The 18,097-nt window shown below is 41.2% G+C and overlaps 1 protein-coding gene across 5 annotated transcripts in view; it reads right to left on the reverse strand.

The window, feature by feature from the left end:
* The window catches only part of KLHL13 (kelch like family member 13), a 107,585-nt gene extending 89,812 nt beyond the window's left edge, over positions 1-17,773 (reverse strand). For 2 of the 5 annotated variants that reach the window (XM_019536384.1, XM_019536380.1), the window contains exon 1: positions 17,691-17,773. The gene's annotated coding sequence lies outside the window, so the exon portion shown is untranslated. Of the gene's footprint in view, positions 1-865; positions 964-17,690 lie in introns of those variants that run through there. The other 3 variants (XM_019536387.1, XM_019536385.1, XM_019536381.1) reach the window with 3 other exon arrangements.
* Positions 17,774-18,097: the final 324 nt, after the last annotated feature.

Raw genomic sequence — 18,097 nt, forward strand, 5'->3', positions numbered from 1 at the left:
TCTTCAGAGCAGAGGGAAAAGAGCTCTATCTGTAACAGCATGATCACATTAGGCACAACTGAAAACAAAAGGAATGAGTTTTTATGAGCAATTTTTACCATATAGACTACTCATCATTCACTAAATACATAAAATAAAATTCATAGCAACATTAAGCCACCTCTCATGTCTCTAATCTGTAAGCTTAATAATTAGTTATGATGAAGATTGATCCTAATTTTCCAAGTTCATCAACTCACATTTAGTGAGCCCTCAAGCAAAAAATGTGAAGCAGTTTTACTAAGTAAAGTCCATAATTTCAATTTAAAATCATCAGGCAATGTTCTACTTCACACAAGAGGAACTATTGCAAAGTATAACACATAGTTCAACAGGACTAAACTCAACAGAAACCTTTCAGAGAGGTTATTCTCTCAAAAAATACATTTAATACCCATAAATGCAAATAAAAGTTGTATTATGCATACATGGAAGTGCAAAATACCACCACATTACAGACTTCTAACATAGATCAACCTAACTATACCATAATCCTGATATCAAACCTATACAACAAATTAAAAATCAGAAATTTCCACAACTCATTAGGCACTCAACCAGTTTGCAAATAAAGTGTCCTATACAAATAACACTATGCAAAATGGGGCCTTTTCCTCCAGAGGAAACATCGTGATCAATGCTAATTCAGCATCTTAAATGGGAATGTCAAACTAGACTGGCTACATATATTAGAAAGAGCTCACATGCAAAAATGGAAACTACAAGCATTAATTCACTGTGTTCTTTACAACACCTACAGCATACTATTACCAAAATGGTATCACACAAAGATTCCTTTAATAGCATCTAAGTTGCCAGCTCTTACTTCTGTTGCAGCTGTTAGAAGAACAAAGTGGTTTTCTGCTTCTCCTGTTGTTGCTGCACCTCAGGGCATGCTATTCCTTCAAATGAACTTCAGATTCCCCTGTATCAAAAAGAAGTTGCCCACTGAACAAACATCACTCCTAGTATCAAACCTCCTCAACATAACAAAATTATTCACTTACTTGCTAAAAGGGCAAGATACTTCTCTAAATGATATTCCCACACTTACAGCTTTAAAACAGGACATGGACAGGAAAGGTCAATCTAATTATAAAGAAAACCATAGCTGAGTTGCCCCATTCATTCCAATATGTTCCAGCAGTCATTCCAGTAGTCATTCAAGGCTTATGAAGAGATGCCTGGGGACAGACATACAGCTAAGAGCAAGGAAATGCCCATTTCCAGCTGTGAAGCCCACACAGCTGGCTCAGCTCCCCCAAAAAGGCATCCAAGACAAGAGGGGAAGCAGGAGATAGACCCTCAAAATGAAATGCAACTATGGAACACAGCTGGAAATAAATGGACACCAAGCAAATCTAAAAATCTGAGGTGAAGAAAATCCTTATGGCTGAAGAAGAGTATTTGTGCCCAAAAGCTTGCAAAAAACAATTTTTCCAAGTATTTAGCTGGTCTAATAAAAAAGACACGACATTTACCCAAATATCCTTGTCTGAGATGAAGCAAGGAATTCTATATGCATGGCATACTAGGGAGAGTTACTGGACAAAAAAACTAGATGGAAAATCAGACTGGGCTGCTGCTAGTGACTGAAAGGACTGGGTGTGAAACCAGGCAAAGCACTCGCTGTCACGGATATAAGGACCTTAGCATAGAGCCTTTACAGCACAGAGCAATCTTGCTGCTAACCCTTGCTTAGAGGAACCTTAATAGTCAAATAACAAGAAAAAAGTTTAAACAAGGCAATTTTTCAGCTTCAGACAGATTTTAAAGTCTCCAAAGTTAATGACAGAGCCACTATTAAATCCTCTGTAATCAAGGACTCTATGTCTCGCATAGTTTTCTCCCCAGCAAACTACTGTGAGAATGTCAAGCGTGTGCTCACAGCTGCTTATTATGCCCACAAGAATGAAGACCAGTCTGGGCACCAGCGTAGTTTCAGATCTCTCTTCCAGGCAAATCAGAAAAACCGGATAGCTCATTCCTCAGACTCCTCAAGTTGCCTGTCTTTCTTGGTTTTTCACAGTGGGCCGCTGCTAAAAATGTTCTTTACATCCCACCTGCCATCCTATATCTTCTACATATGCATGCGCACATACACGCACACCCCCGAGCAAGTACTTAAACTTGTAAAAAATTAATAGACAAATTTTTTTCATGCATAAACAACTATTTATTCTAATGAAATTCAGCATGAAATTACTATTAATTTAAAAACAATGGGTTTAAGGCCAGCAGGACATTGCCTAACATTTTACAGGCAAGTTGTGATACTTTGTAATTCTTCAGTTGTCTGTGCCAGCTTTCCATGAACTTTTCTACTTAAGTTAAGAAGATATTTGTACAAAGTATACACTTTAACAATGGCATGGGGGAGACCCAACAAAACTTAGCATTATTCTTAGACACTTGTTTCATCCTCCTCCAGTTTCGTAACACTGAGCAACAAAAAACAAAAAAAACCCATTTTCAGAAGCTAACAGAAGATGTAGCTTAATGAGGTTTGGTATTTCATTTTTAGGTACACTAGGAGTCTTTAGCTATCTGGGCATTCAACGACTACCTGAAACGTGTCAGGTATTACAGCAACATACAAATGTTGGGCTGTGTAAGAGACCGTTAAAGCACGTCAGTCCATATATGACTCGCATGTAAACACAACAGCCCTTTCAACTCAGCAGCATTTGTGAAGAGGTACTCTACAGGGACTGGAAACCCAGTGGACAGTTTTTCTTGGCAGCAGATGCTTTTGTGTGTGTGTAGAATTTAAGCTTTCATTTAATGCTATTTATAGATTATAAAGCCAGAGGGAACCACTACGGGGTTTAGTCTACCCTGCGCGCAGCGGACCATTGGACTGCACCGAATTAATTCCTGTGCAAACTAGAGCAGATCTTGTAGAAAAACATCCCACCTTGATTAAGAAACCTCAGTGATGGGGTGGGAGGCTGGAAATGGCCCCAACAACTCTTAGTAAAGTGTTTCAAAGGTTAATCAGCCTCATTGTTGATGTACTGGTTCATTTCTAGTCTAAGTTTATTTAGCTTCCAGACACTGTACCTTGTTATATCCTTGCCTGCTAGACTGAAAAACCCTCCATTATCAAGCCTCTATTACCGATGGAGGTACCTTACACTGATGTAATCAGTCCTTAATCTTCTCTTTATTAAGCCAAATAGATTCAGTCCCTTAGTCTCATTATAAGGCATTCTGTCCAAGCCTTTAATCATCTGAGGCTTTTCTCTGAACCTTGTACAAGTTTTCAAGCTCCTTCTTGAAGCGCAGATGCCACAACCAAAGTGTTCCCCTACCAAGCACCACCAGAACCAGATACAAAGAAATATAACACTGTAGTGCCACTCAATAACCTTATGGTGCTATTCAATAGTCTCTTATTTATAAATCCAAGGACCCTTGGCCATGTCACCATGATCCACCATGGCAACTCAAAGCCCTTCTACGTCCCTGCTTGCAAAAACAGTCCTCTGCCATGAATATGCATTCGGGGCCTGAAAGCAGCTCTGCTATTCTGAACATAAACTGCATCAGCCCAGCCTTTGCAGAGGACATCAGTGCTTCTAGCTTTCCACCACCTCTCTGGGTAACTTGCTCCAGTCCTTCACTAACTACCCTCCTAGTGAGAAAATTCTTCCTAATAGCCAACCTCAATGTCCCTTGCTGCAACTTGAGCCCATTGCTCCTTGTCCTGTCTTCTGCCCCCACTGAGACCAGCCCAGCTCCATCCTCTTTGCAACCCCCTAGAGGGAGGTGAAGGCTGCTATCAGATCCCCCCTCAGACTAAATCAGCCCAGTTCCCTCAGCCTCTCCTCATATGTACGACATGGGACATCTAGCAATGTACACTGAATTGTTAACATACTTACAATACTGTTATCCTTTTCTATACCATATGAAACTCGAGGGCTTTTTTTAACCTTCTGAATGCTTTAATTAGCCTCAGGGTCATCTGTCCCCACCACCCATCTTCCACTGAAGCCCTGGATGCCAGCTGTGATATGCTAGACCTACTAACATTGCTGAGAAATCTCTCTGGGGCCTGGTTTGTACACCTTGCTCATGTAAACAGGGGGTTAAAACCAACTGCCAGATTTGACACTGGGAAGAGAATCTCCTCTCTTCTCCCCCCCACCCCCTCACACAATTAAACTGGCAAATACGATTGGGAGCTTGCCTTCTTCTGCAACAGAGATTATAGCCCATTACTTAGGATCATCTTGGCACTTGCTCAATGAGTTCCCTGCCATGACAGGGCCAAGGTCATCTTGTGTCTCCAGCTCTCTTCTTCTAGCACAACATACGGGTTCTCACGGTACTAAAGACCCCTAATTTTGCATAGGATGTTTTGTGGCTGTGAAGTGCAGGACTGGGGATGGAGACGGATGTTCCTGTGGACCTTTTCGGTTGCCTGTCATCATAGGGGAGTGGGCTTAATAACCCAGAAGTCCCTGGTAGCTAAGCATTCCCAAGAAGTGGCATAGATGAAGAAAGTCATGCTTTGAGCAGGGAGCCGAACTAAATGACCTCCTGAGGTCCCTTCCAGCCCTAATTTTCTATGATTCTAACTGCCAATTTGGCTAATACACTGAGAGTCTGGACTTCTATGTGCAATTATAACTGTGCAAAGACTGTATATTTTTTTCTAATAGTCTTAAAGGGCTAAAGTGCATACTTCAGAGTTATTTTTCACTCTTAATCTTAATTGAAGTGGATAACCGAGGAGACCGAGCCCCTGACAAATCAGTGCAACCACAGCAGAGCATGCTGCAGGTTCACAGACATCAAGTAAAGCTTGCAAGAGCTTATACCAGATGGATAATCAAAAGAAAAATCAATTCACTAACAGACTGAAAGCCAATGAAAATTAACCAACACAAGGATTAGGTAACAATTTCTCCTGCGTTCCCCCGCCCCTTTGGCAAAGTAACACATCCCAGAATTCCAGGATTTTGGAAGAGATCACACCCTAGCAAAGTGCGGAGAAAGCCAGAAAAAAAAACAGTACACGAAACCACATAGGTAAGAGTCTGGATCCCGAAGAATACTGAGGGTTTTCTAACAGGAGGCACAAGGACAAAACTAATATTATGGCCACCTGTTTCAGAAACTGAGAAATTAAGCCCCTGTAAAGTTCCCTTCTCCCACCCCATTAAATCTCCATATAACAAACCACTTATGAAAGCCACCTGCTGCCACACATCAAGCCTGTCCCCTGCCTCAACTGGGGACTGTCTCCTGCCACAACTAAGGAATGTACTACCTCCCAAATGTCTATGCTCCTCCAAAATCACATCCTAGGAAAAAAAAAAAAAAACAAAAGCACATGCAAATATAAAGACCTTGTCTGGACTAGATGGTCCTATATGAAGTAATCTGATAGAATTTGAAGGTCTCCAATAGCAGAAAATTTTAAATCATTAACAAGATACAATATGTTCTAATTTGGCGGGGGGGACAGACCCTGACAATCCCCTAACAATTTTAAAAGGATCAGGCTTTTCACATACATCTATGTTAAAAAGAACCAAACAAGGAAGAATGAGTCTGGAAGACAGCAAGTGTCCTGTGCCATGAAGCTGGCCAGAATACAGCTTAGCATACACACTGTTTTCTGCTTTACTGAATATCTAAATAAGTTGTCACAAATAAGAGAACTGTAAATGAGTTCTTGTGCTCTGTTCCTTCCTTCAGTTGGAGTAGTGAATACAACACAGACATACACATTTTGTATAATACTGTACATCTAGACGCTAAAGGTCAGATTCTGGGCTTCACAAAGATCACTTTGTCCCTCCCAAGGAGCAAAGTGACCTCAGGACCACCCGAAAAGGACAGCTAAGAATCTAGTTAGGGCTGGTTCAGGTCAGGGCAGCTTTTGGTCCATGACCTGCTTCAGAGGGCGAAGGAAGGCTGGAGTATTATTTTGATGCCCGACTGACAAATGATACCACAGAAGCCAAGTTAAGAGTTCCTCTGATTTGCACTAGGAGCTAGTTCTGCCCTTACACATTTCTCAGTGCCACAGAGATTCACGCCCTAAAACCATGCACATTTGTCCACTGATACACAACAAAACAGCTTTGCATTAAGAACGACTTGCCACCAAAAGGTGACTTGACCCATAGTAATTGTACACCCTTGCATAACTGTCAAGTATGGAAGCCTAACAGCAGGCATTAAACACAAGCTCCACTATATTTGTAAGCTTATGTTACAAAAATGACCAATGCAAACCGATTCAAAGAAAAATACGAGATATGCTTATTTGGATGAAGGTTTTCCAACAGTCACAGAACTGTAATGGATCTGGTATTTATACTTTACATTAGGGACAGCTCACATACCAGCAGGGCTCCTGAGAGGCAAGGAAATTTAGGAGCAACGCTAAGAGGGGAAGGCACAGCCTGCAACACCATCTGGGGCTCCACAGACCTGTTGGGCATGATCACAGTGGCAGGGGCACAAGCAAGGACTGTGCTGTCATACCCCTGCTCACCCTACCACCACCACAGCCAGATCCAGCCTTAGGGGCAGGGTAATCTTGACACCCATGCTTATCATTAGTAGAAGCCAGGCAAGATCCCAGAGTTCAATTGCTTATTTAAACTACACAAATACTTTCCTCAAAGCAGTGCAATTAAAACATGTAACTAGCTTTGCTCAATCCAGGAGCAAAGAATTTAATCACAGTCCAAACCAGATTCTAGTCAGCTACTTGAATGCAACTGTCCATTTATTTAAATGCATCAATTCATATTTATTTGCCTTGTATAGTTCACTTACCCAACATTTGTTGCAAACGTGACAACTAAATCCCCATCAAAACTATGCTATGCTGAAACCCGATATTTGGAACATACATTCCATGTAACAACCCAAACGAGATGATTTTGTCTAAGCACGGCATAGCTTAAATTTTCCAGTGCATTACTAGGGCTACGCAATTTTTAGATTAACCGCTCCATCAAATCAGCCTATTCACAGCTTTTTAGAGCTCTTGCCATAACAATGACACTTATTAACATTCCCATTGACAAGAAGACTAAAGATGTGGCTGGAACATTTAGCAACACTCCATTGCAACACTGCACTCCACGGGCACAAAACCTAAGGCCATCAGATCCCGGCATAAGCCTTTTTCACACTGACACCATTACTAATATAGCAGAGAGTCATTCATTTGCATTGTGTGAGTTGTACACAAAAACTTCCTGGTGACTTGTGTTTTTGGTTGCCTCTTTTTGGTTACCCAGCTTGAAACACCCAATTCAAAGAGCAGGTGTTCAAAAAAGGCAGACCGTTTTAAAGGGACAGGTTTTGATTTGAGCATTTCAGAAACCCAAAGAAAAGAATAATTTACAAGTTCCAACCATAAGGATTCAGCAGGACTAATTTCTAAGCAGTTAGGAGTCTGCAAAAAATTAAACGATAAAAACTGCAATTTTCAAGAGCACCAAAGGTTGAAACAAGGTTTCCTGGAAAAGAACAAACCCCAGCTTCCAGGTCAACCTAGACATTTTTGAAAACCTCACATGAAGTCACCACCCATTTGCAAAGATGGGCCAAGACTGTTCGGAATTTCATTTAATCCATAATAGAACAAGAATTCAAATACCAAGCACCAGACAGTGCTGTAACACAGCAGGAAGTATTTATCATATTTCAGCAGTTGTACAGGAGGCACTCAAGCTGCTGTGAGGAGCATAAGAAGAGACAAACAGCAAGTTTCCCATTGCTATGTGTTTCCAAATGACTCTTTTCTGGAAAACAAAAACTGATATACTTGCATCTTCACTTTGTTGATGCTAAATGCTAAATTCCTATTTTCTTCCACAGCCTTAAAATTCATTTTTGGACTGGTACATCCTTAACGCATATGCAGAATTTCATACATAATTAAGAAGCATCCATCCCCACAGGCTTTCAGAATCAGTGAAACCAAGCGGGGTCATTTAAAGCTAAATTAGAGTACCCTGACCTAATAAATGACCCTTACTGCCACAATTTCTACTGCACAGGAAGGAAGTGCACAAACCGCACAGCACAAATTCACCACAAAATACTATTTTGTTAGGATATACCTCCTTACAGTCTAATGCCAGAGAAGTCTTGACTACAGCAGCAATGTAACTAAGAGTTGAGACTACGACCACAACAATGCAACAGAATATACAACATGCTTTATATTATAAAGGTACCACTTCTAGTTCAATAAGTCTTAAGACACTTAAAAGGTGCTTACTTTTTTTTAACCAAATTGTGAAGCAATTTTCATCTATAAAATACCAATAAATTCCAGAAGAGATATGATCTAGGCAGTAGCCGTGTTGGTCTGAGCACAAAAGGCAGATGAAATCTTTGGGGAGAGGCGACATCTTTTATGAGACCAACTAAATAGTTAGAGAAAAAACTGTTATTTGCAAGCTTTCAGACACACAATCCTTCCTCAGGCAAAAAAAATAAAAATTAAAAGTGGTGAGAGATATGAACAGTCAGAAATCCCTCAGGATATACGATGAGCCCAAGACTGACAGTAGCTGAATCAAAGACCTGAATGAGTACATTTCTCTTTTCTTCTTCTAAAAGTGCCTATTTGCCATTTCATACAGAATTCCCATAAGATGTGTAAGATTCCAAAAAACTGTTTTAACAGAATAGAAAGCTATCCTTGTACTCCGAATAAGATGCTTCAGAATTAACAGCTCACACCACACTAACAAAAAATAGAACATTGTGAAATGTATAGTATGAACAGCATTTACTGTACCCTTCACTGCTATGCAGAAGAGTAATAGCACTTCTGTATCAGACTACAGAGCTGCTTACACAGTTGCATTATATTAATTCAACCTAAATTGTACTGAGCCTTTCCTTTTTTTTTTTTTTTTTTTTTTTAAGAGATGCATATGCTCTTAGTCTTCCACCTCTCTCGCTGTTGTATACCAATACACAGGACTGTATGTCACCATTCCCAAGGAGTTCGGGCTAATTTTTGACATACAGAATAAAATTCAAGGAAGAGAAAAAGAAAATTCCATCATACGGGGTAGTAAGCTATTATTCACAGTGAATGGTATAGTTACAGACCTCTGGGGTACAGCATTTCCAAGAGTTAACTATTGATTTCTGTAGTTATTTGAGTCTGGTCTCCATTCAGTCGAAAAATGTAACCTCCCTCTCTGCCCAGAGGAAAAAGTCATTTTAACTTCTTGTAAGTCTGTTTTGTCCACTCTGCCGCACACATCTCAAGCACTTCTAACACATACCTATAGCTAGTAATGAGGCTTCAGGAACAAAGTCTCATCGAGGCAAAATAGCTAAGTCACTGAGTCTCAATAGCACTAGTTCCTTGTTCAGCTGGTGCTACTTAGATATTTCCCCACATCGCCATGTCTTCCAAACGAAAGCAGACAAGACATTTCTTATTCACTGCTACTTTATGTAAGCCTCTGAACATTATAAAGAACACAGGAGTTGAAGTCAATACAGTAGACTAAGGACACTTTTAGTAAGCTAACCCTTTCATTTACCAGCAAAAGGAATCTAAGTGGGTGAGTTTGCCAAAACAAATCCAGGTCAGAACCATATCTGTGTAGGACAGAGGTTATAATGCTTAATCATGCAAAGTTGCATGTGACTTTGGTTGAGTAAGACATCTCACTGCCATCTTATGGAAGAATGTGTCAGGGACATTCACTTTTTACTGGGCAGAAGCCACTTTTGCATTTGGAGGAACATCGGGCTAGTCACCAAAAAAGAGGCAGAGACCAATGAACTCAGAAACAGTTTACAAAATGTACATCTGTACAGGGAGCAATTCTCCTCTCCAAGGCTAGCCTTCATTAACAACGACAGGAAAACAGTTTATTCTAGAACTTTTCCATTTTCACTCATTCACTTGAAGTGCACTTAAACACCAACATCACCCGTTTTCACTTAACTTTTGAAAGGAGGTATCTGTTGGAAGTTTTATTTTTTCAAGAGAAGTTTGTTTCTTACAAATTTGGATCACATCTTTTATTCAATTGCAGTAAGCCAGATCCACCTCCACCCCACTTTTTGGTGGCAGAAAAGATCACAGTACAAGCCTTTAAGTAGAAGAAACTACCAACCTAGAGTGTCAGGATGGCTCTGCTCTGGAAAAATTAACAACATGAAACTCATCCTTTGAATAAATTGCCATGTTATTCTGGTTGATATTCTTTGTTGGTATACAGTAATGGTGAAAGGTGGAACCGGATTTTAAACTCCTTAACCTGCCAGGGCTGGCTGTTTTGATGAAGAAAACTGAAATGCTACAAAAATAAAAGTCAAGAGAAGCAATTTTAACTGTCAGCACCCCTCTACTCCGCTATTCTGAACACATTATATGCACTACATCTATGCTAAGCAGTATCAGGCTGCCCTTTGACAGGCATGACGTCAAGTCCTTTATGAAAGGCTACCAGCAATGAAAAGCCAGAACAATACTAGGCCTTGTGAGATGCATCTGGCATGGCACAGAACAATAAAGTCAAGACAAAGATGGTGTTTTTCCTTAACCCACTCGCTCTTTCCTCTGTCCTGTCTCTATCATTTTGTTTTCTTGAGTCCCAGCAGGCCCTTCATAATCTGGAGTTATCGCCCAACCCTCCTCTCCTTTATTTGGCAACTTTCTCAAGCCAGCCACTTCCTACTGAACTCAAGACACAGAGTCTTCATCACTTTTTCCCACATCTTCCCAACTGAAGAGCAGGCCACTAGGGTCATGCTACAAAATATCTAATTTCTTCAAAGGCAGTATGAAGATAGCTGTTCACTGTTGTTTCACTTGTGATGGAACATCTTTTATTTTAGTAAGAGAAGCTGTAATTCAGACAAACAAGTGGAGCTTGCCAAAGCCTTATCAAAAAGATTTGTTTCGATTTACCTGGGAAAACATTAAAAAGGCAGCAAGCAGCAGAAATATAGACATGCTTTATCTGTAAGGGAAGTAGGGCTCTCTGTACATATTTTCCTAAAATCTGCAACAAATTCCAGTGGGGAAGATCAGTCACCTGCCAAGCTCACATGCACAGAATTAAACATTCAGTCTTGCTCAATTCTACCTTCCTCTCCAAAACAGAAAGCAAGCTTCCCCTTTCCAAGTTTCACTTTTCCCAGGAGCAACTTCTTAAGGTGCAATTTTAACTGCATCCTGTATTCCCAGTCATGCCTGAATACATTTGTGAAGTTACTACAGCCTCCTCTAAAACCCTCCTTAAAACTCCTTTGCCATGATACCTACAACCACCCCCCACAAGAAAAAAACCTGACAATAATAGCTACATCTCTGATCTACTGAGACTACTGTCTAACATGCTGGCCTGTGCTACCTCACTTCTGCCTGGTGCTCCTCCGGTCAGTGTGTTTCTATCTGTTGGACATGTCCTGTTTAGAGAATAAGATCTTTAGAGTAGGTTCTATAATTCTGCCCTGTGCCTGTACAGCATCTAGCACACAGGACTCTTGATTCATAGCAAGGACTTGTAGGCATGATGGCAATATAAATCAAGTCAAAAAGGCAGTAACAGCATGAGTTCAGTGCTCTTATGCACTGAGCTCACCAGGCCGCCTTCCTGGATGATTAAATCTTTGGCCATTTAAAAAAAACCTTGAAATCCTAAAATAAAAAAGCCATAAAGTATACCTATACTTAAAAAAGACTTCAACTTACAGAAAATCAATGGAATTTAGTACCTCAGCAGGAGAAACTCAGATAAGACAGCATGTTTACTTCTGTGCTCATGCACGCAACTGTGTGTGTGAACACACAATGTTTAAGCTGTGGGATAGCCTTGATTAGCTTGTGATCAAACTCTGCATTAGTTGCTACTGTCATCTGTTAATCCCAAATTTCTTGAACACAAATCAGGCATTATATATATAACTTCAGTTGCTTCTAAGTTTTCAAGGAGTTGTAGCAATTATTGCTTTCTAGTCATTCTGCTGAAAGCTCAGCCTCTAGCTTAGCCAACATTCTTATCCCTCCAAGGAGCAGCCAAGGGTTTTGCACTAAACCAAGAGGTCATACAAACCCATAAAGGAATAAATTTATCAATCTAGAAAGAGCAATTCAGAAACAACAAAGTCCCTAACCTCTGGATTTGGGGCACAGTAAATTGGAGGGTGAGAAGAAATTGCTGATCTAGCAATTTAACACAAGACCATGCTTTCCTGGAAACTCCAGGGCCAAGGTCTGGCAGCATTTTTCCCCAAATACAAGCCACACAATTAGAGACTGTCCAAATTCAAATGAGATGAGACAGCCAGGAAGTAAAAGCTCAACAGTTCACCATTAGAGTACCTTCAGAAACTTTAACAGCCCTGGCCTAAATCAGCATTTCTCAACTCATGGGTTGCGACCCAAAAGTGGGTCACAAGAATATATGAAAGGGTTGCAGGGAAACTTTAAAAATGGATCGACAAACTTAAAAAAATGGATTGTCCTTTAAAAGGAGAAAAACATGGGAAGCCGTGGCCTTTCCCTCGCAGGCTGTCAGAGTTCCAGCCTGCAAGGGGCCACTTGGAGCGCCCCCGACCCACACTCCATTCACCCACCCCCTGCCCCACAATGGTGGTGCTGGAGCCTGGGGGCAGTGAGTTGAGAGTGAGGGGCACTGGGTTGGGACTGGCCATCGATGTTCACAAATGGGTCCTAGTACAAAAAGGGTTGAGAACAACTGCTCTAAACGACTAATCTGATTGAAACCCTGAAAGCAAACAAGGAGTTCCAGGCAATTCTAGTGGTCAAATATATTGACCTGATTTCTTAAAGCCATCTGGGGTAACCCTGAAATTCTTTTACAGTTCACATTTCCAAAGCCTAAAGTTTCTAAATATGAAAAACACACAACCAATGTGAGTTAATGCCTTTTTATATGCAACACTGGGTCAGACTTCAAGAAAGGTTTACTTTAAAAATAGCCATTACAAAAACAAGCCTAAAACAAGCTAGACAAGTTATCAAGTTTATTTTCTAAAAGATGTTGACATGAATGTAAATGTTTGTCTCTCAAAGTATTTTTAAGAAACAAAACACTAGAGACATTGTATTCACTGTTCTTTGTTCACATTTGCTTGTCTTTTTGAGCACATAACGTACTATAACTGTGATCAAAGTATTTAAGAAAGCTATTAAGAAAACACAGGGCACACAGGATATTGTCACATCTATGTTACAATTAGCTACTTAATTTTAAAAATAAATTTCTTGGCTTATGAAAAAAAGTTACTCACCAATGGTATGTAGGAAGACTACCCAGGCAAGAAAGTGATAAACTGTCCATTTCAGCAAAGTATAAAATAATTAATTTTCTTTAAAAAATTCAGTTATATAAGAGTAGATCACAACAACAGTAGATAAGCTTCCAATTGCAAACAGAACATAAAGGTAGTACTGTTTGGACTAATATTTTGGGTAATTCAACTGCTACTCATAGGCTCATAAACAAAGAGCAATGAAGACCAGTCACCTTTGCTACAACTACTCACAACCCACAGGCAAGACTAAAATGACCCAGAATCACATCAGTTTCAGAGCACTGCAGCTGGTAGGAAAACTTAGGAGCCATGAATCCCAAAATGGGAAACTCAAAAAAAAAAAAAAAAAAGAAAGAAAGAAAAAGAAATGTTTCTTAACCCCAGCACCTTGCAATAATCAGGAAGCTTTGGGAAAATCTTAACTGTGGAGATCCACCCTACTCAGAGCTGCCAGGAAACAAAGCCCCTTCTCCTGGCCTTGGTGTGGAGTTTCAAGTTTCTCACGGTGGTCTCTAGTCTGGGACTTATGTGAAAAAGACAGTCCTCAAGCAGGTGAAGGTATGGGAAGCATCTAGTGCAGTAATCCCAGGAACCTTCCCCCTAAAAGCCAGTTGGTGTGAGGAAGTTCAATGACAAGAGCTCTCTTGAAAAGCCCAGATCTCTAGTCCCCGCTATTTCCTTTCAGTCTGTAGGTAATAAAGTTAGGACTCCAGCAACGGTATCACTCAGTAAAGTTTTCAAGCCTTGACAAGTGCTATAAAAAAGGGGAAGTGAATGCCAAATTGTTTATCATCATGAACACATCTAAATTCATGGAGATAAGAATACTACAGTAATGTACGATTTTAAAAAGTGTGTTCCTGTTTACAAAGGTCTAATTTCTGTGGCAGAAAAAGTAAAATATTCAGCAGTATTTTACATCAACATAAATGTTCTCTGACAAGACACTGCTCAGAATAATTTAAGTCTCCAGAATCCCTGGTGGAATTCAAGTGAAAAGATATAGCTCAAGACCAAAAACAGAACACTTGCAACATACCATACAGGACTGGAAAATTTACCAGAAAAAAATGGACTGAGTGCCATGCACTAGTTTTATTTGGATGTGTTTCTTTCATTGCACCCTGTTAATTTAGTAGAGCTTCACCTTGTTTTTTTTTATGATCTGAACTGGACACCTGGACTGTTCTGGTAAAGCTAAGTTGCAGTCAATGGTACGGAGAAGTCACCACACTGATTTAATATATGTTAAAGCAACACACACACACACAACACACTATTATAAATACTGTATATTAAAACAGCATATACAATGGTTTTCATATTATTAAGTCCGGGTGCAGAGATGCAATCTTTAAGTAATTCGTATCAGTAAAATTGGACCGATAATGAAATAATTAAATTTATTACTCATTATCTAAATGCCTTTGCTTTTCACCAATTTTCCTCAAAATACTGACAGTTAAATTCACAAAGGGATTTAGGTGCCACAGTGCCAGGTATCACAGTTCACCATTCATATTATATTAAATACTCTGTAAAGCTGAGACAGGGACTCAAGTCTCCCATGTCCTAAGGGCATGCGCCATACCCAATAAACTACATTATGGTCCCATTAGTTATAGTATTGTTATCTAATGAACCTTTTCTGCAAAGCTGAATGGTTTCAATAGAAGAATAGTTAGAGCACTCTCCCAGGAGGTAGAAGATACAAATGTGAAGGAAGAACAGGGAACCAAGCCTAAAATCACTGGAAAGACGCCACCATTTACCCTTCCAGGCATGTTTTTCAAGGAAAGCACTGGCTGCTGCAGCACTGTGTGGAGCCTGATCCTGCAGGTGCATCTCCTGCATGGTCTGAGCATCCCTGTGCCTCAGAAGCAAAAGAACAACTAGTAGAATGCTCCTGATCAGGATGAGCAGAAAACAGCTGCCTAATTGCTTGGTCCTTACAAAACTGAAACAGTTGTGAGCATCCCCTAAAGAAGAACTTTAGGCTTTCAGGGCATTTTTAGACGTGCTCCAGGAGGCATGGGGGGCGAGGGGTACTTTAACTACTGAGCCGTGCTAATTAAAAGCATCTGTGCATCACATACATCAGTATCCCTGTGCTGAAAAATGGCAGTGGGGGGCTTTGAACTAAAGCTCTTTGAAACAGCTTTAGTTCAAAGCCCCCTACTGCCATTTTTCAGTGCGGGGATGCTGATGCACACGGCGCTCAAGTCTGTCGGAGCATGTTAATTTCCATACTCCAGTAGACTTGATTAATCAAGTCTGCTCCGCCATGCTGGATTTCCAGCGTGTCAGAGCCGGTTCCCTGCATGTGTATAGGAGCCCCCAGGGAATGAAACTGGCAAGAAGGTAGGTGCCTACAGGATGGGGGCAGGCATTTTGTAAAGAATACAAACTTTAATGCCCAAATTCTGGCTACACTCCACTTCACACACCTTTTTGTATCTTTAAAAGGTAATTGTGGGAATGTTCCATTAGGAAGCCCAGAACTAAACAGCTTCTGCTCCTACAGTTCCAGTCCTGTTTCCCCTACAAGTTTTTTCCTATCACTAGAGATTTCTCAACTAAAGCGCACACCCTATAGCAGCTGCACAATTTACAAAGGAGAGCTTAAAACAAAAGCACCAAGAAATCATATGACCATACTATGTCATTAGAGTCTACAAAGCACTGCTGGTTCTTTGAAAGGAAATAAAAATAGTATGTTCCCCATCGCTGAGTTTAGAGCAAAAACCTAGACTAAGAACACAACTCAGGCACTGAATACCCCCTGAAATCTCAAACATAAATTTTTTCTTTAAAAATAAAAAATAAAAAAAAGAGTCAAGCTTCTTAAAATTAGCAGAAGAGAAGTTTAATACATAACAACAGTTAGCTACTCCAACACCTCTGAAAGTCATGAAGTGTTTGTTCTCTAGAAGCCTTTCTAAATGTTTTTCAACAGAAACAGGAAAAGGTATCACATTACATCCTGGTCCATCCTGGAAATTTTTATCCTTAAAACACATAAGATATTCCCTCCTACTCAGCAACCTGGTGATCATCACTCCTCACTGTGGCTCTCCAATTAACACACCTACTGAAAGCTCTCTGCCATCACCCATATCAAGTCTCACAGTAAACAGGACTTTGAGTTGAGCAGCCAGTCCCATTTCAGGAATATATTTCGTTGTTATCTTCACCACAAAAATATATACCTCTTTACAGTGCAGTAGCTACTTTGGATTGAAATGCTACAGGAAGAAAGGCATAAATAGCTCATATTTCAATGTAGCTAGTCAAGCTCAAATCTGCGGGGCTAACTGCTATTATCCATACTGCATCCCAGGGCTATTGTGGCTATGCTACTCCTCCTGGTCTTTGAGTTAGCACAGAATCTCTCCACACAACCCTGACTTGCACTATACCCTTCTCCTGGCCTACGCAGTCTTTCCTTCATTATTATTTTGCATGACCACTGACACTTATGCACAGCCAGTTTTTCTTGCTGAAATGCAGTCAGTTACAACTTCTTCTTGCAGAAGGCATTTGCAGTCTAGGCCTGCAATAAGAGCAGCTTACCACTGGTACCACCGAAATGCTCGTGGTAGCAGGGAAAAAAAAAAATCAATTGTGTTGCAGGTAGGATTGGGTGGAAAAGGAGAAGCATTCAGGTTGCAAGAATAGGCAGGAACATAATTATTTTTTTTAATTTATTCCAGGTGTAGAATTAAGTGTGATTTGAATACTTGAGGGCAAGAGAAAGGTAATATTTCAGAGGGAATAAAAAAAGTGAGTGGGAAGCATCCCTGCCACTGAAAATAGCCCCTACGCAGAGCTATAACCAATAACCTCTGCACCCATCTGCAGTCCAACTTGGCTTTAAGGGTGCTAAGGTTTGCCTTCTTGAGCCTATAAAGCAGGACCAGGTCTCTGGACCGTCAGGCTCCACCTTTTGGTTATGCGGGTTTTTAAAAGAGCAACAAAACAACCTGCTCAAATTGGAAAACATTTTTAAAAACTGGCTGGGACAAAACTACTTTGAACTCATCGGTGAAATCTGGTTTCGGGCCAACACCGTTACTATAAGTAGTCTTGCTTTCAAAACAGAGAAGCGTCTTAATTTGCCTTCGTGATTCATTGAAACTCGCTAAACTTTTAGAGGACAGAACGCATCAACAAAAACCACCGCGACTTTAAAAAAGCCAGGCGAATGCCACAAGGAGTCTTGAAGAGCACAATTTAAAAATGGCCCAAACTTTACACCGTACAACCCTGCCCTGGCACCGTCTGAACGCAGGCAGACGGGGAGAAGCAGGGAAAGTGCCCCAGAGTTTTGGCCAGAGGTGGCAGCTCACCAGGCGGAGAAGGAAGGGGCTAGTCCGCTGGACGCCGGCCCAGGGCTCCCATCGCCAGGCTCCTGCAAACGAGCAGAGGGAGAGGTCAACATTTCCCCCCAGCACTGCTTCACCCCCCGCCCCCCCAGGTAAGGGGCCAGAGCCACCAGCAAACCGGGAGGCTCACGGGGTCGCCCCATGCTGGGCCCAGCTCCGTCCACCCTGCAGCCCAACCAGGAGTTAGGGACACCCCACCACCTCGCCTCGCCTCACCCCCCCCTCCCCTCCCCCACGGGCGGCTGCTGCCCCAGTCAGTGACTGGCAGGGGTTGGGGGGCACCACTGCCCTCACCGCCCCCCTCTCCTGGGGGGGAGCCCCAGCTGCGGGAGTCGTGGGACCCTGACCCTAAACCTACTCCCCGCCCTTTT

Source organism: Crocodylus porosus, unplaced genomic scaffold (assembly GCF_001723895.1).
Source record: "Crocodylus porosus isolate Cpor-Errol unplaced genomic scaffold, CroPor_comp1, whole genome shotgun sequence".
In the NCBI taxonomy this organism is placed as follows: Eukaryota; Metazoa; Chordata; order Crocodylia; family Crocodylidae; genus Crocodylus; species Crocodylus porosus.